At 41.2% G+C, this 23,341-nt stretch overlaps 1 long non-coding RNA gene across 1 annotated transcript; it reads right to left on the bottom strand.

Annotated features, from left to right (window-relative positions):
• Positions 1 to 5,852: 5,852 nt before the first annotated feature.
• Positions 5,853 to 8,159, bottom strand: LOC124680644. Its single transcript, XR_006995545.1, has 3 exons — positions 7,972 to 8,159; positions 6,241 to 6,353; positions 5,853 to 5,992 (listed from the first exon to the last, which is right to left on the bottom strand). It is a non-coding gene; the product is annotated as an uncharacterized LOC124680644 (long non-coding RNA).
• Positions 8,160 to 23,341: the final 15,182 nt, after the last annotated feature.

Consider the following 23,341-nt stretch of genomic DNA (forward strand, 5'->3'; position numbering starts at 1 on the left):
AAAGCGGCGCATTGGTATAAATTATTGGATAATGGGGATTCTCTTGAATGGGATGATATTGTGCCCCGGTTTTATTCTAAGTTCTATCCTCCAAGTGAAATTCACAAGGATCGGAACCGCATATATAATTTCTGGCCTCATGATGGAGAAAGTATTGCCCAAGCTTGGGGGAGATTAAAGTCTTTAATGCTCAAATGCCCCATTCATGAGCTTCCTGGTAATGTTATTATTGATAATTTCTATGCAAGACTTTCTTTTCAAGACAAGACCTTGCCTGGATACTTCTTGTTCCGGATCATTTACACGCAACAAAGAAGAGTATAAAAGGGACCTTCTTGATCGGATCCAAGAAAATACTGAAGGTTGGGAGAACGACAAGGATAGAGAATCAGGTATAATTTATGATTATAAATGCATTGAAGCTTTTATGGATACTGATAAATTTCGTAATATGAGTGCTATATATGGTATTGATTCTCAAGTTGCTGCAAATCTTTATAAAGCTTTTGCTTCTCATTATGAATTGCCTAAGAAGAACTTTGATAAGTATCATGAACCGTATAAAGATAAAATTGATTCATCTATTAATAAATGTGTTGTAGTTGAAACTGCTGATCATGTTATTCCTGAAGCTTATATTGAAAAAACTCCTTTTCCGCTAAAATGAAAGAGTACTCTGTTATAAATAGTGCGGTTCATAAAAGTGAAAAGAAACCTATAGAACCCGAAGAACAAATAAAAGTTGAACCTGCTGTTGCAATAGTTAAAGATCTTGTGACTGAAAATGTGGAGGATGGTCATATTATTTTCTGTGAAGATGCTTCTAATATTGTCTCACATCCTAATAAACCCAAACAAGCTAGTGTTCCTATGCTATCTGTTAGAATTGGTGATCATTGCTATTATGGTTTATGTGATATTGGTGCAAGTGTTAGTGCTATTCCTTATGAGCTTTACACGGAGATTATGCACGAAATTGATTCTTGTGAACTTGAAGATATTGATGTGGTTATTCAGCTGGCTAACGGAGAAACTATTTCTCCAATTGGTATTGTTCGAGATGTGGAAGTTCTATGTGGTAAGATTAAATATCCTGCTGACTTTTTGGTACTTGGTTCTGCTGCTAGTGATTATTGTCCTATCATTTTTGGTAGACCTTTTCTAAATACTTGTGGAGCTATTATAGATGGCAAGAAAGAGAAAATTTTGACTAAATTTGCTGGTGAATCTTATGAGTTTAACTTCTCTAAATTTACCAAAACTCCTTATAAAGCTGATTTGCCTAGTAATGATTTTAAAATGGAGCAAGGTGTGCATCTATTGTTCTTGTTCCTAATAATCCTTTGCGAAGAACATTTGGAGAATAGTGAGAGTGAAGTTTTTAGGAAAGAAAGAGATGAGCTTGAGGAGATTTTTCTTCGACAACCTATTCTCAAGCATGATTTACCTAGTGGAAGATTTGGGTACAACACCGCCACCAAAGGAAGATCATGTTTTTGATTTAAAGCCTTTGCCCGATAATCTTAAATATGCTCATATTGATGATAAGAAAATATATCCTGTTATTATTAGTTCTAAGCTTACGAAGTTTGAAGAAGAAAGATTATTGCAAATACTGAATAAACACCGAGGTGCTATTGGCTATACTCTTGATGACTTGAAGGGGATTTCTCCCTCTATTTGCTAACACGCCATTAATATGGAAGATGATGCGAAGCCTGTTGTTGAACCTCAGCGTCGTCTAATTCCTAAGATGAAGGATGTGGTAAGAAATGAGGTATTGCGACTTCTTGAAGCTCGGTATTATATATCCTATTGCCGATAGTAGATGGGTTAGTCCTGTGCATTGCGTTCCTAAGAAAGGAGGAATAACTGTTGTGCCTAATGATAATGATGAGCTTATACCTCAAAGAGTAGTTGTAGGTTATAGAATGTGCATTGATTTTCGAAAAGTTAATAAGGTTACTAAGAAAGATCATTACCCTTTACCATTTATTGATCAAATGCTAGAAAGATTGTCTAAAAATACTCATTTTTGTTTTCTTGATGGTTATTCTGGGTTTTCACAAATTGCTGTTAAAGCTAAAGATCAAGAGAAAACCACTTTTACTTGTCCCTATGGAACTTATGCTTATAGGCGTATGCCTTTTGGTTTATGTAATGCTCCTGCTACTTTTCAAAGATGCATGTGTGCTATTTTTCATGGCTTTTGTGAGAGTATTGTGGAGGTATTCATGGATGATTTTTCTGTCTATGGGAATTCTTTTGATAATTGCTTGCGAAACCTCGATAAAGTTTTGCAGAGATGTGAAGAAACTAACCTCGTTCTTAATTGGGAGAAATGTCACTTTATGGTTAATGAAGGAATTGTATTGGGACATAAAATTTCCGAGAGAGGTATTGAAGTTGATAGAGCTAAAGTTGAAGCCATTGAGAAGATGCCCTATCCTAGGGATGTTAAAGGTATTCGTAGTGTTCTTGGTCATGTCTGGGTTTTATAGGAGATTTATTAAAGATTTCTCCAAGATTTCAAAGCCTCTTACTAATCTTCTTCAAAAAGATGTACCTTTTGTTTTTGATGATGATTGTAAGGAAGCTTTTGAAACTCTTAAGAAAGCCTTAACAACTGCTCCTATAGTTGAACCACCTGATTGGAACTTACCATTTGAAATTATGTGTGATGCTAGTGATTTTGTCGTAGGCGCTGTTCTTGGACAGCGAGTAGATAAAAAATTAAATGTTATTCATTATGCTAGTAAAACTCTTGATGCTGCTCAAAGAAATTATGCTACAACTGAAAAAGAATTGTTAGATGTAGTCTTTGCTTGTGATAAGTTTAGATCTTATATTGTTGATTCAAAAGTTACGATTCATACTGATCATGCTGCAATTAGATACCTTATGACAAAGAAAGATGCTAAGCCAAGGCTTATTAGATGGGTACTTCTCTTGCAAGAATTTGATTTACATATTGTAGATAGGAAAGGTGCTGATAATCCTGTTGCTGATAACTTGTCTAGATTGGAAAATATTGCTTATGATCATGTTCCTGTTAATGATAGTTTTCCAAATGAACAATTGGCTGTAATAAAGGTGAGCTCGTGAGACAGTCCTTGGTATGCTGATTATGCTAACTTTATTGTTTCCAAGTACTTGCCTCCAACCTTTTCAGCTCAGCAAAGGAGGAAATTCTTTTATGACTTGAGGCATTATTTCTGGGATGACCCACACTTATATAAAGAAGGAGTGGACGGTATTCTGCGAAGGTGTGTTCCCGAATATGAACAACAAGAGATATTGAGTAAATGTCATGGCATTGCTTATGGAGGACATCACGCCGGAGAAAGAACCGCGCAAAAGGTTCTACAATCAGGTTTTTATTGGCCAACTCTCTTCAAAGATGCAAGGAAGTTTATTCTATCTTGTGATGAATGTCAAAGGGTTGGTAATATCTCCAGACGCAATGAAATGCCTATGAATTATACTCTTGTTATTGAACCATTTGATTGTTGGGGATTTGACTTCATGGGACCTTTTCCCTCTTCAGAAGGTAACACGCATATACTTGTTGTTGTTGATTATGTTACTAAATGGGTGGAAGCCATAACTACAAAAAGTGCTGATGGTGAGACCTCTTTAAAAATGCTTTTAGATATTATTTTTCCTAGATTTGGAGTTCCTAGATATATTATGACTGATGGAGGTTCTCATTTTATTCATGGAGGTTTTAGAAAGACTCTTGCTAGGTATGGTATTAATCATAGAATTGCTTCCGCTTATCACCCTCAAACTAGTGGTCAAGTAGAATTATCAAATAGAGAAATTAAATCTATTTTGGGAAAGACCGTTAATAAATCTAGAAAGAATTGGGCTAGTAAATTGAAGGATGCACTATGGGCTTATAGAACTGCTTATAAAAACCCCATGGGAATGTCACCTTATAAAATGGTTTACGGAAAAGCTTGTCATTTACCTTTAGAACTAGAACACAAAGCTTATTGGGCTGTTAGAGAGTTAAATAAAGATCCTAAACTTGCCGGTAATAAGAGGTTGCTGCAATTAAGTTCTCTAGATGAATGGAGAAGTGAAGCTTATGAAAATGCTAAACTCTTTAAAGAAAAAGTTAAAAAATGGCACGATAGAAGGATTATCAAGAGAGAGTTTAATGTTGGGGATAAAGTCCTATTGTATCGGTCTCGTCTCAGACTCTTTGCAGGGAAATTACTCTCAACATGGGAAGGACCGTATGTTGTTGAGGAGGTGTATCGTTCCGGAGCAATTAAATTTAGCTCTCTCCAAGGAAATGCTACGCAAGTGGTGAATGGACAAAGACTCAAGCATTATATCTCAGGTGATTCTTATAATGTTGATGTGGATATTATTCAAGTGGAAACACCGGAGGCTTTCATCAAAGGACAAATTGACGATCCGCCGTAACTCGACTTTGAATAGGTAACAAGATCTGGTAATGAAAAGTTCGCGATTTACTTTCCGAACAATATTTTTGTCTGTTTTTGGAAAATATGAAAAATTACGAGATCGAAACGGAGTGGAAAAGACGCACGAGGGCGTGCCACCACGAGCCGGCGCGGGCCCCGGCTCGGCCGCGCCGACCTATGGTGGCACCGCCTCGTCGCCTCTTTCCGACTCTGGTTCGACCTGGTACTTTCCGTTTGTTCTGAAAATTTTTATTATAAAATCCCCCGGACCCCTGGAGGTCCGTATATCGTTTTCTCGATGTGTTTTGTTTCGAGCTGTTTCTGCCAGGATCTGTTCTCAGTTTAGAAGCACCATGGTCTCCAAGAACAAGGGCAAGGAGCTTCCGGATGAAGATAATCAAGATCGTGAGTGGAAAGAAGAGGACAAGAGCGTCAAGGAAGAAGCAAAGGAGGATGAAGAGGAAGTCGAAGAAGTTCCGCAAGAGCACCCACGCACCACCATTGCAAGCATCGGAGTGGTGACAAACTCGTTCAACGCCAAGAAGAGCGCACGGATTAGGACTGGAGGAGGACTTCCCCGCCATTACCTAGCTCCAAGGACATCTTCTTCCACTACGCCATGACAGACATATAGTAACACACTCATGTGCTACTATAACTTACAAAAGGTGTTACTGACGCTCCCAGTAACACCTTTTTTATGTGTTCTTATATGTCGTGTTACTAGGTGTTGTCTTTGTAGCACATAAACAATTGTTCCTATAAATACATAAAAGTGTTACAAGCATACCGTAGTAACACAAGATATATGTGTGACTATAAGTTTAAGTAACATCTTTTTATGACCATAGTAACACGATTAGTAACATGTTTTTCTTGCTATAGTAACACGGTTGGTAACACATATTACCAACTATTGTAACATAATTATTCAAGATTGGGTTGATTCTATAGGTCCTTAGTAACACAGTTGTAACATCTTTCACAATTAATAGTAACATGTTTTTCTATATATTGTAACATAGCTATTCTTGTTAGTCCCATACTTAGTAACACGTTTATCTAGTTGTAGTAACACCTCACGGTTAGTAAAAATGTTTAATATGCATTAATTTTCTTTAAATGGTGCTTATTTAGAATTCCTTACTTTCATATTTGATTAATAAATTATGTTGTTAAACTTGTATGTGAAAACGATAAGCATATACCTCATTGTGTAGTAACAAAAGGATCATAGATACATTGAGCAACATGTGCATATGAACTACATTATGGAGATAAAACCAACATGTTTCATGTCACTTCATAGCATTCATAACAATGAACACAAAGACGTTACATATTTAAGAAAAACTACTACGTTTCTCAACACATTAAGCTAACCTAGAATACATGAAATACTTAATCATCTTGACTATGCAGAAACAACAATCATGGTTTCTCCAATCCACCCTTCGATATTTCTCACACCAATCCTACATATGTTCTATCTTCACTCCATCGTTAGACAAAGCATCAATATCAACTCAGTCTCAACCACTGATCTTCTCAATCTGGAAAGAAAATTACAGTTACATATGAAATTAAATATATATCAAAATATTAAAACAACAAAACTCAAAAAGTAACATACACATGCTGAAGGCCAAGCAATTGTTATTACAGATGAAAAAAAAACATCACTGATTGTCACACAGTTCTCCATTTCTCTTACCAAGTGCTCATCTTTGCCAATAGGTTCATCAACTTGCACATGCGTAAAACATGGATGAAAGTCAACATGTACATACTGTTCATTTACCTGTTCCGACGGACGACATCTCTTCTTTGAGGACACATGTCTTGGAGTCTTGTTTTGAGACATTTGTTTTTTGGACTCTTCTCGAATTTTCATCCACATTCTCACCGCTCTTTCTTATATGCGAAAAAATATAAATAAAAAGATTGTAATGTTGTGATTCAGGAAACTAAAGTTGACAATGCATTCTTTTAATTCCACAAACATTGGATATCATGATTTATCAATAGATAACCAAGTAGATTTGTCAGCGAATAACCTTTACCTCCCGTTCTCCAGAAAAAGGAGGTGTCTGTGATGATTGTCCTGGATGATGCTTCCATACAACGATACAGTTAATAAAATAATTTGTATTGTATTCTTACAATAGTTCGGTTTACATTATTACTAATTAAATTAAGGACACAAATGACCCTAAGTACTTCAAAAGCATCGAACAAGTAAGGAAAGTTAGCCACTAATGAATTGATCAAGAACATGAACCTATAATGACAAATTCCATTCTCGAGCATGCTTTGTGTGTATTCAGATTAATTAGAATGTTTATTTTTAAAATAGAGTAAAACTAAAAAGGAATACTAATGTGATAATGATAAAATAAAAACAAGAAACTAAGCAGGGGCGGAACTACACCCCGGGAACCAGGGCCAGGGCGCAACAAAATTCCGGCCCTACTACCATATAATTTCAACTTGGCCGAGGCTGCAGCCCAGGTAATCTGTTGGCCAATCTTCTCTATGCACGAGCCTATGACACCCAACACGAAACAGAAAATGGGAACAGGACGAACGACATCAACCAAAGCTAGCGGTCGACCCTTGGCTCCCTCGCTCGCAGCGGCGGGACGCGCGCACCACGCGCCCACGCCACTCCGTCATCGCCGCTTTGCCGTTAGGATGGCTTGACACACCTAGCCGCTTGCAGTGCCGTCGTCCTTCTCCACGGCCTGCTGGCCTGCTATGCTGCGGTGTACCGCCGCTGGCGCACCCTCTCGGCCGGTGTCGCCCAAGTGCTGTTGTTCTATGATCTGCCTGCCCTAGTCTAGGCTCCAACGATAGGTAATATGTTCTTGTGTGTTTGCTTTAATTATTCCACTCCAATATTGTTACCAAATTGAATTGATTCATTGATTAAACAATTTGTCAGTCAATATTATGTTTTAGGAACATTAGGTGAAGAGAGTTTATCCCTTAATCTCAATACCCTACGAATCACTGAATACCCAAACTCAAGTGTTTCTCAAAAAAAATCAACTACCCAAGCTATATGTAGTTTGCTGGATCGTTAAAAAAGGGAGTTCAAAATATATCTTTAACTTTTCAACCGTACCAAAAAGAAAATGCAATTACATGAGTGATGGGAGTAGTTTTTTTTTATTGCTTTTGGCCCGGGGCTTGCTCCAATCCTAGCTCCGCCACTGAAACTAAGGGTGTTCAATTAGTTGATCTGGGGCGCCACTATATGTAAAAGAGAAGCTCTTGTGTCATGTCATCTAAAGTTACAGAAAGTATCTTTTTAACCAAAGTGGAAGGGGGGTCCCATATATCAATTAATTTATCATTGATAAAAGATCAGAAGGCTCGTGAGAGTAGAGCAAAAGAAATATACAATGAAGCTGAGGAGGACATCAACCATGCAATTAGCAGAGTAGACGGATCAAACGAGAAAAGAAGAGGCTATTCTGTCTGTCCATTCTGTAATACATTTCTGAACAAAGGAAAGCAGTGCATTCACCTGGGAATTGGTGCCACCGAGGAGTTTGGGGATCTTGAGATCCGGAGGCGAATCAGCAAAGGGACCTCCGTATTTCCCCGCGAGATGTAGCCGTGCAGCCTTGTGCTCTTGCCGGCGGCGGCGAACCAGGCCGATGCAGATGCGATCCAGTTGATTTGTGTGCTAAATAATCTGGGGAGTTACGGGAAATGTCAGGAGGTCAGGGATGACATCGCTGGAGATGTGGAGTGGAGGGCGGCGCGGTTATGTCGATGGCGGAGAGGACGAGGTGGGTATAAATCAGGGCTTTTTGTTACTAAGATAATTGGAGGGAATTTTTTTCATTACCGCGCGTCAGCTGCAAAATTTACATTAGCGCCAAAAGAAATTTGCTCCGCGGAAGGAGTCAGCGGAATTTTTTTACATTACCGCCAGTTTTCTCGCCCGCGCATAGTTTTGTTTCCTTTTTGGCTAAAGTAGAAGGAAATTTCCATCCAACATATAGATTATATTACCTCTGTTTTAAAATATAAGTTAAAAAAAAGATATAGTACCATAAATCACGCGAGATAGAAGGCATTTTTCACGCTCAATTCATTTCCGAGTAAATTTTGCTTTATGCATGGAAGATGGTAGTGACAAAGAAATTAAATATTCTTAGGAATTATATACTATATCACATTTTAAGTTCGCGTTGCAACAAAGTATTTGGGGAGGGTCTAAATCAATTGTCACCGGTGATGGAATACACGCAGGTAGGATCGACACGCTAAACCATAAGTGGTCGAAACACCTGCCGCTCTAGAGTGGAGGAAGCACCCACCTTGCGCACCAACATACAGTTATTCTCCCTATCACCGACACATCTCCGTCAATTCGCCATCAAGCCCTTCTCAAATCTCCACTTCCATCGATTCGCTGATGTCCTCAGCCGTCATCTGTGGTCAACCACCACCCCGTTTGTCTCAGACGCCAGCACACCCCTGACTGCCCATCCAAACCGTGTCATCCAAAACATAACCCACAAAAGGATGACCAAGTAAACTATGAAGCTCATATCGACTCGAGCTTGAAATCGATATGCACATTTAATGCCTTTTGCCCTTAGGATATGAAAATGGAATCCAAATATAGGGTATTTTGTCAAATGTACTCCTTGCATGCAACCTTATAGTGAATGTCTCCTCATAATACCAAAATAACATGAGGATCTCCCCTACCCTCCCATCCTCTCTCGAGAACCCACTCCTGCCCCCCTAAGAGCAAGCCACCGTCCCCCTGGATCTGATCCCTCACACTGTCGGCGCTCGTGCAGGTTGGTGTAGAATTGGATTTGGACGCCGACCTTCTCTGTATAGTATTAGTGGTAGGCTTAAGCTTAGGTATAGGGTTTCCCTATACGGTGTTTGGCATCTTGCCATCAAGGATCTTGTCGCATCCGCGAGACGGGGGACAACGGGGGTTTGCACCCCCTTTTTGTTCGGTAGATGGGCGATGGGCGCTGCTACCTAGACCAAGCACAACACACAAAACACATGATTTTTACCCAGGTTCAGCACGCAAGATGCAAAACCCATATGTCTTGCACGTATGATAGCCTTGAACTTGAACAATGTACACGGGGAGTTGAGACTCCTCCTTCCTTCGCCTCCGATACAACTCTTTTCTCCTCCTTTCCCCGAGCCTAACCTTCTATGATGTACAGAGCTTGATGTCGGAGTTCTTGAGTGGCTTTTGGTGGCGTGTGGCGGTGTGTTGGTTTGTGTCGGCGCTCCAATGGTTGGAGCCAAAGGCGGCCAACGATGGTACATCTACCTCCTCTTCAATAAAACTATGTTGCTTCCCAGATCTACTAGTTCTGCACCTTATCCTATGTGTTACAAATTTGTAACACTATATTACCTCCGAGCTATGTGATACAACCTAGTAACACAATTTGGATATTTGGAAATCATGTGTTACTACCTTGCAACACCTTCAATCAAGTGTTACAAATTTGTAACACTCTTCACATCTCTCATACTTTGTGTTACAAATTCGGGGTGGACACAATTGGTGTGTTACTAAGATTTTACGGAGTAACACAATTTTTCTTGTGTTACAGATATGTGTTACCTAACCTCTGTATTGTTGTAGTGTTCAGGCATTCACCATCCTTTCCACAATCTAATCTACAATAATCAAATTGAAAGGACTCCCAAGGAATCATTGCCTAGCAATTGGGATATAGATCGTTCTAACAATGCAGGAAAGACGGAGCCTGAAGCTGAAGGTTGGGGAAATAACTCCAAGAGTTGGGACTCGTCGTCGGACAGACTTCTTAACCGCGTCGAGCACAATTCGGAGATGATTCGCAACCTCATATACATGATTGATGAGCTTCGGGAGCTTATTGAGAAGCTTGTCGAGAATTCATCACCACCATCGCCAAAGGAGTAATTCATCATCGGTATTGGCATCCCCTTGGTTTGTTCCAAGCTTGGGGGAGTGCCGCGGTATCATATCATCATTACCTTTTACTTTTTACTATCAAGTAGTGTCATATCATGAGTAGGGAAGTTATCGTATAAGATGGGTTTCAGTGTGGAAGTATCCCTCCTTTAGTTTGTCTATGTATCCCTTGGTGTGAGTTATCGTTATGGAATATTAATGAGAAGTCTTATCGTTTACATATTGCACACCTTATTTTAGTTTGCAATTTCTACTATATGATTGATCTTGATTTTAGTATTGGTACCACTTTGGGAGCATTGAGTAAATCTATTTGGTTTTGGCAAACTTAGCAATGGTCAATAGCAACAACACTTTGAGTTCAAGGAGAATAGAGGAAATACATGTAGAAGATGTTATTATCTTTCTTATCAGTTCTTTGCTTAGTATTCTAGAGTTAAAACTGTTTGTGCCTACAAGTAAGATGCATGATTGTTTCTATCACATGTATATTTGTTTGTTTCCCTCAACTCCTATGCTTGCTAATTAACCTTGCTAGCCAAAGACCTGTACTGAGAGGTAATACTTCTCGTGCATCCAAACCTGAACCCAAACCTATGCCATTTGTGTCCACCATATCTACCTACTGCATGGTATTTTCTGCCATTCCAAGTAAATACTTCATGTGCTACCTTTAAATAATTCAAAATTTATTACTTCTTATTTGTGTCAATGTTTTATAGCTCATGAGGAAGTATGTGGTGTTTTATCTTTCAGTCTTGTTAGGCAGTCTCCACTAATGGACTAGTGGCTTCATCCACTTGTCCTATAATATTGCAATAAGAGCTGGCAACGGGGTTCCCATCCCCAATTAATCAACTTTCATTAATAATTCTCTTCACATGTTTTGCCCTGATTCATCAGTAAGCAACTTAATTTTGCAATAGACACTCCTCCATGGTATGAGATTGTTGGAAGGCACCCGAGGATTCGGTTAGCCATGGCTTGTGTAAGCAAAGGTTGGGGGGAGTGTCATCCTTAAATAAACTAAAGTACATGTGTAAACAAAAGAGAAGAGGGATGATCTACCTGTAGGATAACGTTGCATAGAAAACAAAAAATTTCCTACCGCGAACACGCAATCCAAGCCAAGATGCAATCTAGAAGACGGTAGCAACGAGGGGGTATCGAGTCTCACCCTTGAAGAGATTCCAAAGCCTACAAGATGAGGCTCTTGTTGCTGCGGTAGACGTTCACTTGCCGCTTGCAAAAGCGCGTAGAAGATCTTGATCACGATCGGTTCCGGCGCCACGAACGGGCAGCACCTCCGTACTCGGTCACACGTTCGGTTGTTGATGAAGACGACGTCCACCTCCCGTTCCGGCGGGCAGCGGAAGTAGTAGCTCCTCTTGAATCCGACGGCACGACGGCGTGGTGTCGGTGGCGGTGGAGAACTCCGGCGGAGCTTCGCTAAAGCACGCGGGAGCTATGGAGGGGAGGGGGCGGCTAGGGTTTGGGAGGGGGTGGCCGGCCACTCAAGGGGGCGGCGAGGTTGTGGCTTTGGTGTGGCCGGCCCCTCCCCTATGCCCCTCATTATATAGGTGGATCCCCAAGAGTTGGTCTCCAAGTCTTCGAATAAGACCCGAACCAAAAACCTTCCATAGAGAGGGGGAAACCTAGCCTAGCTAGGACTCCCACCAAGGTGGGAGTTCCACCTCCCATATGGGGGTGGCCGGCCCCCTAAGGGGGAGTCCACTTGGGACTCCTCCCCCACTAGGGTTGGCCGGCCATGGAGGTGGAGTCCCATGTGGACTCCACCTTCCTTGGTGGTTTCTTCCGGACTTTTCTAGAACCTTCCATAGAACCTTCCGCGACATTTTATTCACATAAAATGACATCCTATATATGAATCTTATTCTCCGGACCATTCCGGAACTCCTCGTGATGTCCGGGATCTCATCCGGGACTCCGAACAAATATTCCAACTCCATTCCATATTCAAGTACTACCATTTCAACATCCAACTTTAAGTGTGTCACCCTACGGTTCGTGAACTATGCGGACATGGTTGAGTACTCACTCCGACCAATAACCAATAGCGGGATACTGGAGATCCATAATGGCTCCCACATATTCAACGATGACTTTAGTGATCGAATGAACCATTCACATACGATACCAATTCCTTTTGTCACGCGATATTTTACTTGTCCGAGGTTTGATCTTCGGTATCACTCCATACTTTGTTCAACCTCGTTTCCTGACAAGTACTCTTTACTCGTACCGTGGTATGTGGTCTCTTATGAACTCATTCATATGCTTGCAAGACATTAGACGACATTCCACCGAGAGGGCCCAGAGTATATCTATCCGTCATCGGGATGGACAAATCCCACTTGTTGATCCATATGCCTCAACTCATACTTTCCGGATACTTAATCCCACCTTTATAGCCACCCATTTACGCGAGTGGTGTTTGGTGTAATCAAAGTACCTTTCCGGTATAAGTGATTTACATGATCTCATGGTCATAAGGACTAGGTAACTATGTATTGAAAGCTTATAGCAAATAACTTAATGACGAGATCTTATGCTACGCTTAATTGGGTGTGTCCATTACATCATTCATATAATGACATAACCTTGTTATTAATAACATCCAATGTTCATGATTATGAAACTAATCATCCATTAATCAACAAGCTAGTTTAAGAGGCATACTAGGGACTTCTTATTGTCTACATATCACACATGTACTAATGTTTCGGTTAATACAATTATAGCATGACATATAAACATTTATCATAAACATAGAGATATAAATAATAACCACTTTATTATTGCCTCTAGGGCATATCTCCTTCGGTCTCCCACTTGCACTAGAGTCAATAATCTAGATTACATTGTAATATACCTAACACCCATGGCATTCTGGTGTTGGTCATGCTTTGCCCTAGGGAGAGCTTTAGTCAACGGATCTGCTACATTTAGATCAGTGTGTACTTTGCAAATCTTTACTTCTCCATCTTCGATGTATTCGCGAATCGAGTGGTAACGCAGCTTGATATGCTTCGACCTCTTGTGTGACCTTGGCTCTTGTGCATTGGCTATGGCACCCATGTTATCACGAGTAAATGATTAATGGGTCCAATGCACTAGGAACCACACCGAGCTCTACAATGAACCTCTTCATCCATACCGCTTCGATGAAGCCTCCGAAGCCGCTATGTACTCGATTCCGTTGAAGACTTCGCCACCGTGCATCGCTTCGAGCTTGCCCGGCTTCATTGCAGCACCATTCAATATAAACACGTACCCGGATTGTGACTTAGAGTCATCGGGATCGGTGTTCCAACTTGCATCGGTGTAACCATTTACAACGAGCTCTTGGTCACCTCCATAACAAAGAAACATATCCTTAGTTCTTTTCAAGTACTTCGGGATATTCTTGACCGCTGTCCGGTGTTCCATTCCTGGATCACTTTGATATCTGCTAGTCAAACTAACGAGCATGTGCTATATCCGGTCTAGTACATAGCATGGCATACATGATAGATCCTACTGCCGAGGCATAGGGGATATTACTCATCCTTTCTCTTTCTTCTGCCGTAGCCGGTCCTTGAGTCTTACTCAAGACCTTGCACTAGTAACATAGGTAAGAACCCTTTCTTACTTTCGTCCATTCTAAACTTCTTCAGAATCTTGTCCAGATATGTACTCTGTGATAGCCCTATTAGGCATCTTGATCTATCTCTATAAATCTTGATGCCTAATATATATGATGCTTCACCAAGGTCTTTCATTGAAAAACTATTATTCAAATAACCTTTAACACTGCTTAATAGTTCTATATCATTCCCGATCAATAAAATGTCATCTACATATAATATCAGGAATGCTACAGAGCTCCCACTCACTTTCTTGTAAATACAGGCCTCTCCATGACATTGTATAAACCCGAAGTCTTTGATAACCTTATCAAAGCGTCGGTTCCAACTACTTGATGCTTGCTTCAGTCCATAGATTGAACGCTGAAGTTTGCATACTTTGTCAGCATTTTTAGGATCGACAAAACCTTTGGGTTGTACCATATACAACTCTTCCTCAATGTCTCCATTAAGGAACGCCGTTTTGACATCCATCTGCCAAATCTCATAATCGAAAAATGCAGCTATTGCTAACAAAATGCTCACAGATTTTAGCTTCGCTACAGGTGAGAAAGTCTCATCGTAGTCAACTCCTTGAATTTGTCGGAAACCCTTTGTGACAAGTCGAGCTTTATAGACAGTAATATTACCATCAGCATCTGTTTTTCTCTTGAAGATCCATTTATTCTCGACAGCCTTTCGGCTATCAGGTAAGTCTACCAAAGTCCATACTTTGTTATCATACATGGATCCCATTTCGGATTTCATGGCTTCTTTCCATTTGTTGGAATACGGGCTCATCATCGCTTCTTCATACGTCGCAGGGTCCTCATCATTGTTGTCCACAATCATGACATTTAGACAAGGATCAAACCAATCGGGAGTGGTACGTTCCCTTGTCGATCTGCGAGGTTCGATAGTTTCCTCGTTCGAAGTTTCATGATCATTATCATTAGCTTCCTCTGTTGCCGGTGTAGGCGGTACAGGTACAACTTCCGATGCTTGCGCTACTCGATCAACGAGTATAGATTCATCAATCTCATCGAGTTCTACTTTTCTTCCAGTCACTTCTTTAGTGAGAAATTCTTTCTCAAGAAAGGTTCCGTTCTTAGCAACAAATATTTTGCCTTCGGATTTGTGATAAAAAGTATACCCTATAGTTTCCTTAGGATATCCTATGAAGACGCATTTCTCCGCTTTGGGTTCTAGCTTGTCCGGTTGTAACTTCTTTACATAGGCTTTGCAACCCCAAACTTTCGAGAACGACGACTTAGGTTTCTTATTAAACCATAATTCATACGGTGTCGTTTCTACGGATTTTGATGGTGCTCTATTTAAAGTGAATGCAGCTGTCTCTAATGCATAACTCCAAAATGATAACGGAAAATCAGTAAGAGACATCATAGAACGAACCATATCTAAGAGAGTTCGATTACGACTTTCGGACACACCGTTTCGTTGTGGTGTTCCCGGCGGTGTCAATTGTGAAAGTATTCCGCATTTCTTTAAATGCATGCCAAACTCATAACTCAGATATTCACCTCCACGATCGGATCGTAGAAATTTAATCTTCTTGTTACGTTGATTTTCTACTTCACTTTGGAATTCCTTAAACTTCTCGAAAGTTTCGGATTTATGTTTCATGAAATAGATATACCCATATCTACTCGGATCATCTGTGAAGGTTAGAACATAACGATAACCACCGCGCGATGCTACGCTCATTGGTCCGCACACATCGGTATGTATGATTTCCAATAAGTCGGTAGCTCGCTCCATCATACCGAGAAAATGGAGTCTTAGTCATTTTTCCCATCGGACATGCTTCGCATCTATCAAGTGACTCAAAGTCAAGTGATTCTAGTAATCCATCGGTATGGAGTTTCTTCATGCGTTTCACTCCAATATGACCAAGACGACGATTGCCACATATAAGTAGAATTATCATTCAATTTAATTCGCTTAGCATCAATGTTATGTATATGCGTATCACTACTATCGAGATCTAACAGAAATAAGCCATTCTTTTGTGGTGCTCGACCATAAAAGATATTATTCATAAAAATAGAACAACCATTATTCTCGAGACTTGAATGAATAACCGTCTTGCATTAAACAAGATCCGGATATAATGTTCATGCTCAACGCGGGTACAAAATAACAATTATTTAGGCTTAAAACTAATCCCGAAGGTAGATGTAGAGGAAGTGTGCCGACAGCGATCACATCGACTTTGGATCCATTTCCAACGCGCATCGTCACTTCATCTTTCGGTAGTCTTCGTTTATTCTTTAGTTCCTGTTTCGAGTTACGGATATGAGCAACCGAACCGAGTATCAAATACCCAGGTACTAGAACGAGAACCGAGTGAGATAAACATCTATAACATGTATATCGGATATACCTTCTTTCTTCTTCTTGACAAGGCCGTTCTTCGGATCAGCCGGATACTTGGAGCAATTACGCTTCCGGTGTCCCTTCTCCTTGCGGTAATAGCACTCAGCATCGGGCTTAGGGCCGTTCTTAGGTTTCATAGGAGGCGTGGCAGCTTTCTTGCCACCCTTCTTGAATTTTCCCTTAGACTTGCCCTGTTTCTTGAAGCTGGTGGTCTTGTTGACCATCAACACTTGGTGCTCTTTCTTGATCTCAATCTCTGCAGCTTTTAGCATGCCAAAGAGTTCGGGTAACTCCTTGTTCATGTTCCGCATATTGTAGTTCATCACAAAGTTCTTGTAACTTGGTGGCGGTGATTGAAGGACACGATTAATCCCCGGTACTGTTAGGAATCACTATTCCCAAGTCATCGAGTTTCTTCGCATGCTCGGTCATGGCGAGCATGTGCTCACTAACGGAGCTGCCTTCTTCCATCATGCAGCTGAAGAATTGTTTCGATGCTTCATAGCATTCCACGGCCGCATGAGTCTCGAATATAGCTTTCAGCTCATTCATCAACTCATGAGGATCGTGGTGCTCAAAACGTTTTTGAAGATCGGATTCCAGACTGCACAGGATGGCACACTGAAATTGAGAGTACCGAGTTTTCCGAGTCTCGTAAACAGCTTTTACTTCATCGGTTTCAGTTTCTGCAGGAGGGTCACCTAGCGGTGCATCAAGCACATATTGCAGATTTCCGCCAGAGAGGAAGATCCTCACATGACGGAACCAGTCGGTGAAGTTGCTACCGTTGCTCTTAAGTTTCTCTTTCTCTAGGAACTGATTAAAATTGATTGGGGACGCCATATATATTTGCAATAGTTTAGACTAAGTTTATGACAAATTGAGTTCAAATTTTAATTCAACATAATTAAAAATCTAGGTGAACTCCCACTCAAAACAATATCCCTCGCATTGTCTTAGTGATCACACGAACCAAATCTACCACACCATAGTCCGATCATCACGAGACAAGGTATGATTTCAATGGCGAACATTCAAAGTGTTCATCATATCAACCATATGATTCATGCTCTACCTTTCGGTATCACGTGTTCCGAGACCATGTCTGTACATGCTAGGCTCGTCAAGGCCACCTTAGTATCCGCATGTGCAAAACTGTCTTGCACCCATTGTATGCACTTGTTGATTCTATCACACCCGATCATCACGAGATGCTTCGAAACGACAAGTCTTGGCAACGGTGCTACTAAGGATGAACACTTTATTATCTTGAGATTTTAGTGAGGGATCATCTTATAATGCTACCGTCGCGATCTAAGCAAAATAAGATGCATAAAAGGATTAACATCACATGCAGTTCATATGTGATATGATATGGCCCTTTTGTCTTGCGCCTTTGATCTTCATCTCCAAAGCACGGACATGATCTCCATCATCTTCGGGCATGATCTCCATCATCGTCGGCGTAGCGTCAAGGTCAATGGCGCCGTCTTCATGATTGTCCTCCATGTAGCAACTATTACAACTACTTTGAAATACTACTCAACATGAAATTTAAAGACAACCATAAGGCTCCTGCCGGTTGCCACAATACAATATGATCATCTCATACATATTCATCATCATATTATGGCCATATCACATCACCAAACCCTGCAAAAACAAGTTAGACGCTCTCTAATTTGGTTTGCATATTTTACGTGGTTTAGGGTTTTCGATATAGATCTAATCTACCTACGAACATGAACCACAACGTTGATACTAATGTTGTCAATAGAAGAGTAAATTGAATCTTTACTATAGTAGGAGAGACAGACACCCGCAAAGCCTCTTATGCAATACAAGTTGCATGTCGAACGAGGAACAAGTCTCATGAACGCGGTCATGTAAAGTTAGTCCGAGCCGCTTCATCCCACTATGCCATAAAGATGCAAAGTACTCAACTAAAGATAACAAGAGCATCAACGCCCACAAAACCATTGTGTTCTACTCGTGCAACCATCTATGCATAGACACGGCTCGATACCACTTGTAGGATAACGTTGCATAGAAAACAAAAATTTCCTACCGCGAACACGCAATCCAAGCCAAGATGCAATCTAGAAGACGGTAGCAACGAGGGGTATCGAGTCTCACCCTTGAAGAGATTCCAAAGCCTACAAGATGAGGCTCTTGTTGCTGCGGTAGACGTTCACTTGTCGCTTGCAAAAGCGCGTAGAAGATCTTGATCACGATCGGTTCCGGCGCCACGAACGGGTAGCACCTCCGTACTCGGTCACACGTTCGGTTGTTGATGAAGACGACGTCCACCTCCCGTTCCAGCGGGCAGCGGAAGTAGTAGCTCCTCTTGAATCCGACAGCACGACGGCGTGGTGTCGGTGGCGGTGGAGAACTCCGGCGGAGCTTCGCTAAAGCACGCGGGAGCTATGGAGGAGAGGGGGCGGCTAGGGTTTGGGAGGGGGTGGCCGGCCACTCAAGGGGGGCGGCCAGGTTGTGGCTTTGGTGTGGCCGGCCCCCTCCCCTATGCCCCTCATTATATAGGTGGATCCCCAAGAGTTGGTCTCCAAGTCTTCGAATAAGACCCGAACCAAAAACCTTCCATAGAGAGGGGAAACCTAGCCTAGCTAGGACTCCCACCAAGGTGGGAGTTCCACCTCCCATATGGGGGGGTGGCCGGCCCCCTAAGGGGGAGTCCACTTCGGACTCCTCTCCCACTAGGGTTGGCCGGCCATGGAGGTGGAGTCCCATGTGGACTCCACCTTCCTTGGTGGTTTCTTCCGGACTTTTCTAGAACCTTCTAGAACCTTCCATAGAACCTTCCGCGACATTTTATTCACATAAAACGGCATCCTATATATGAATCTTATTCTCCGGACCATTCCGGAACTCCTCGTGATGTCCGGGATCTCATCCGGGACTCCGAACAAATATTCCAACTCCATTCCATATTCAAGTACTACCATTTCAACATCCAACTTTAAGTGTGTCACCCTACGGTTCGTGAACTATGCGGACATGGTTGAGTACTCACTCCGACCAATAACCAATAGCGGGATCCGGAGATCCATAATGGCTCCCACATATTCAACGATGACTTTAGTGATCGAATGAACCATTCACATACGATACCAATTCCTTTTGTCACGCGATATTTTACTTGTCCGAGGTTTGATCTTCGGTATCACTCCATACCTTGTTCAACCTCGTTTCTCGACAAGTACTCTTTACTCAGTACCGTGGTATGTGGTCTCTTATGAACTCATTCATATGCTTGCAAGACATTAGACGACATTCCACCGAGAGGGCCCAGAGTATATCTATCCGTCATCGGGATGGACAAATCCCACTGTTGATCCATATGCCTCAACTCATACTTTTCGGATACTTAATCCCACCTTTATAGCCACCCATTTACGCAGTGGTGTTTGGTGTAATCAAAGTACCTTTCCGGTATAAGTGATTTACATGATCTCATGGTCATAAGGACTAGGTAACTATGTATTGAAAGCTTATAGCAAATAACTTAATGACGAGATCTTATGCTACACTTAATTGGGTGTGTCCATTACATCATTCATATAATGACATAACCTTGTTATTAATAACATCCAATGTTCATGATTATGAAACTAATTATCCATTAATCAACAAGCTAGTTTAAGAGGCATACTAGGGACTTCTTATTGTCTACATATCACACATGTACTAATGTTTCGGTTAATACAATTATAGCATGACATATAAACATTTATCATAAACATAGAGATATAAATAATAACCACTTTATTATTGCCTCTAGGGCATATCTCCTTCACTACCTTGCTGGTAGAGATAACGTCCTTCATGGGAGCCGCTCTTTGGAGGTCTGTTTGGCAAGGGGGTTAGAGTACCCGCTACCAGTCGTTGACAACGACAAACACCTCTCAAAACTTTACTTTTATTCTCTTTATATGATTTCAAAACTGAAAAAGCTCTAGCACATGATTTAATCCCGGCTTCCCTCTGCGAAGGGCCTGTATTTTACTTTATGTTGAGTCAGTAAACCTATTTCCCTCCATCTCAAGCAAGCATTTGAGTTGTTGTGATCAAACTATTATATTGTGATTTGCTTCATCATGTCTTTACTCTTTCTTGTTTAGTACAAGTTTTACCTGAATGAATATAGCTTTGAAAGCCATCAATGATTAATATGATTGAGTATGCAAGTTTACCATAAGCTTTTTAATTTGAGAGCGCTGCTCAATAGATAAGTATAATTTGTTAAATGTTCTCTGACCAAGAACAACGTTTGCCATCACCAATTATGATTTCTTATGCACCTTTATTTGTGATTACCTTATACTTGTTTCAAGTTGAGTTATATGGGGAAGTTGTTTACTATAATATCTTGTGTGGATGAATATGATGCTTCTTGTCCGTATTTTATTTATCGACTCTTCACTCCATAAACATGTGGTCCTGTTTACCGAGTTCAGTTTCGCTTGGGGACAAGCGAAGTCTAAGCTTGGGGGGAGTTGATACGTCCAATTTGCATCACTATTTTATATCATAATTTGCTGTTATTCATTGATATATTTCATATTGGGACACAATACTTATGTTATTTCATCTATTTTGCATGTTTCATGATTATTTGGAGATCGAGCACCGGAGCCGGATTCTCGCTGGAAAAAGCACCGTCGGGATGCAATATTTCGGAAGATCAACTCGTGGAAGGAAGTTTTACCAAAAATCCTATTTTTCCGGATGACGAAGGAAGCCGGAAGGGGAGCCAGGTGGACCCAAGGTGGGCCCACACCATAGGGTGGCGCGGCCCATGGCCTGGCCGCGCCACCATGTGGTGTGGGGCCCCCTCGGCCTCTTTCGCCTCCTTTTCTTTGCGAAACCCTTCGTCCCGAAGACCTAAGCCACAGAGGAATCCTCACGAAGGGTTACGGCCGCCTCGCGGGGTGGAGAACACCGAGAGAGAAAAGAAATCTCCGGCGGGCAGGAATCCGTCGGGGAAATTCCCTCCCGGAGGGGGAAATCGACGCCATCGTCACCGTCATCGAGCTGGACATCATCTCCATCACCATCACCATCATCTTCATCATCATCACCGCCATCACCACCGCTGGACATCGTCACCGCTGTAGCAATTTGGGTTTGATCTTGATTGTTTGATAGGGGAAACTCTCCCGGTATTGATTTCTACTTGTTATTGATGCTATTGAGTGAAACCATTGAACCAAGGTTTATGTTCAGATTGTTATTCATCATCATATCACCTCTGATCATGTTCCGTATGATGTCTCGTGAGTAGTTCGTTTAGTTCTTGAGGACATGGGTGAAGTCTAAATGTTAGTAGTGAACTATGGTTGAGTAATATTCAATGTTATGATATTTAAGTTGTGGTGTCATTCTTCTAGTGGTGTCGTGTGAACGTCGACTACACGACACTTCACCATTATGGGCCTAGGGGAATGCATCTTGTATTCGTTTGCCAATTGCGGGGTTGCCGGAGTGACAGAAACCTAAACCCCCGTTGGTATATCGATGCAGGAGGGATCGCAGGATCTCGCAGTTTAAGGTCTGTGGTTAGATTTATCTTAATTACTTTCTTGTAGTTGCGGATGCTTGCAAGGGGTATAATCACAAGTATGTATTAGTCCTAGGAAGGGCGGTACATTAGCATAGGTTCACCCACACAACACTTATCAAAACAATGAAGATTAATCAGCTGTATGTAGCGAAAGCACTAGACTAAAATCCCATGTGTCCTCGAGAACGTTTGGTCATTATAAGTAAACAAACCGGCTTGTCCTTTGTGCTAAAAAGGATTGGGCCACTCGCTGCAATTATTTCTCTCGCATTTTACTTACTTGTACTTTATTCATCTGTTACATCAAAACCCCCGAATACTTGTCTCGTGAGCATTTACGAGTGAATCCTTCATCAAAACTGCTTGTCAACACCTTCTGCTCCTCGTTGGGTTCGACACTCTTATTTATCGAAGATACTACGATACACCCCCTATACTTGTGGGTCATCAGATACCTACTGATATATCTTTGCAAATGGCTGATAAATCTACTGCTATTCCTGTTGGTATATGTGAGGATGTTCCTGTACAAGTTACTAATAACTGCTTGATATTAACTGATTTTGTTGTGTTGGAAATGCCTGAAGATGATAATATGTCTATTATTCTTGGGAGACCTTAACACCGCAGGGGCTGTTATTGATTGCAATAAAGGAAAGGTTACTTTCAATGTTGATGATAGGGAGCACACCGTCTATTTCCCCAAGAGGATTGAAAAGGCATGTGGAGTTAATACTATTTCTAATGTGAGAACTATCAAAGTCGGAACTATCGATTGTCCAATATATGAGCCTAAAGAAGAATATCAAACTCTTGTGATTGGAACCATATCAATACAATTCAAGGTAACATGATTGATTTGAAGTTTATTTCTTCATATGCTATGTAAAATTTATTTGGTGGCAAGACTTGATCAACCTTGTTAACAAATACTTTTTATATGCATAGTGGAGGTAAATAACATCTCTTTCTTCCTCCACTTGTTCTACTTGCTGTAGCACTTTTGTTTTGAAAAGTTCTTTAGTTAATTGGAGATTTCAAAAAATTTCCTGCCCAGTAATAATAAACTTAATACCCAGAAATGTGCATTTTTCAAAGTTTTCAAAAATTCACAAAAATTATACCGTTGGTCCTATTTTTCGACGAGGCACCTGGGAGCACCTAGGGATGACCAGTGGGGTACCCCAGGGTGGCACCCCACAGGCTGGCGCGGCCGAGCAAGGGGGCGCGCCACCCCGGTGTGTGGGCCCCCTTTACCCCACTTCAGCATCTCTTCCTCCCACACTCTTCTCTCTCCCGAAAAAATCGACACCAGCCTTCCTCTCACTCGTGTTTT

The sequence above is a fragment of the Lolium rigidum genome, unplaced genomic scaffold, assembly GCF_022539505.1.
Source record: "Lolium rigidum isolate FL_2022 unplaced genomic scaffold, APGP_CSIRO_Lrig_0.1 contig_2376_1, whole genome shotgun sequence".
Classification (NCBI taxonomy): Eukaryota; Viridiplantae; Streptophyta; class Magnoliopsida; order Poales; family Poaceae; genus Lolium; species Lolium rigidum.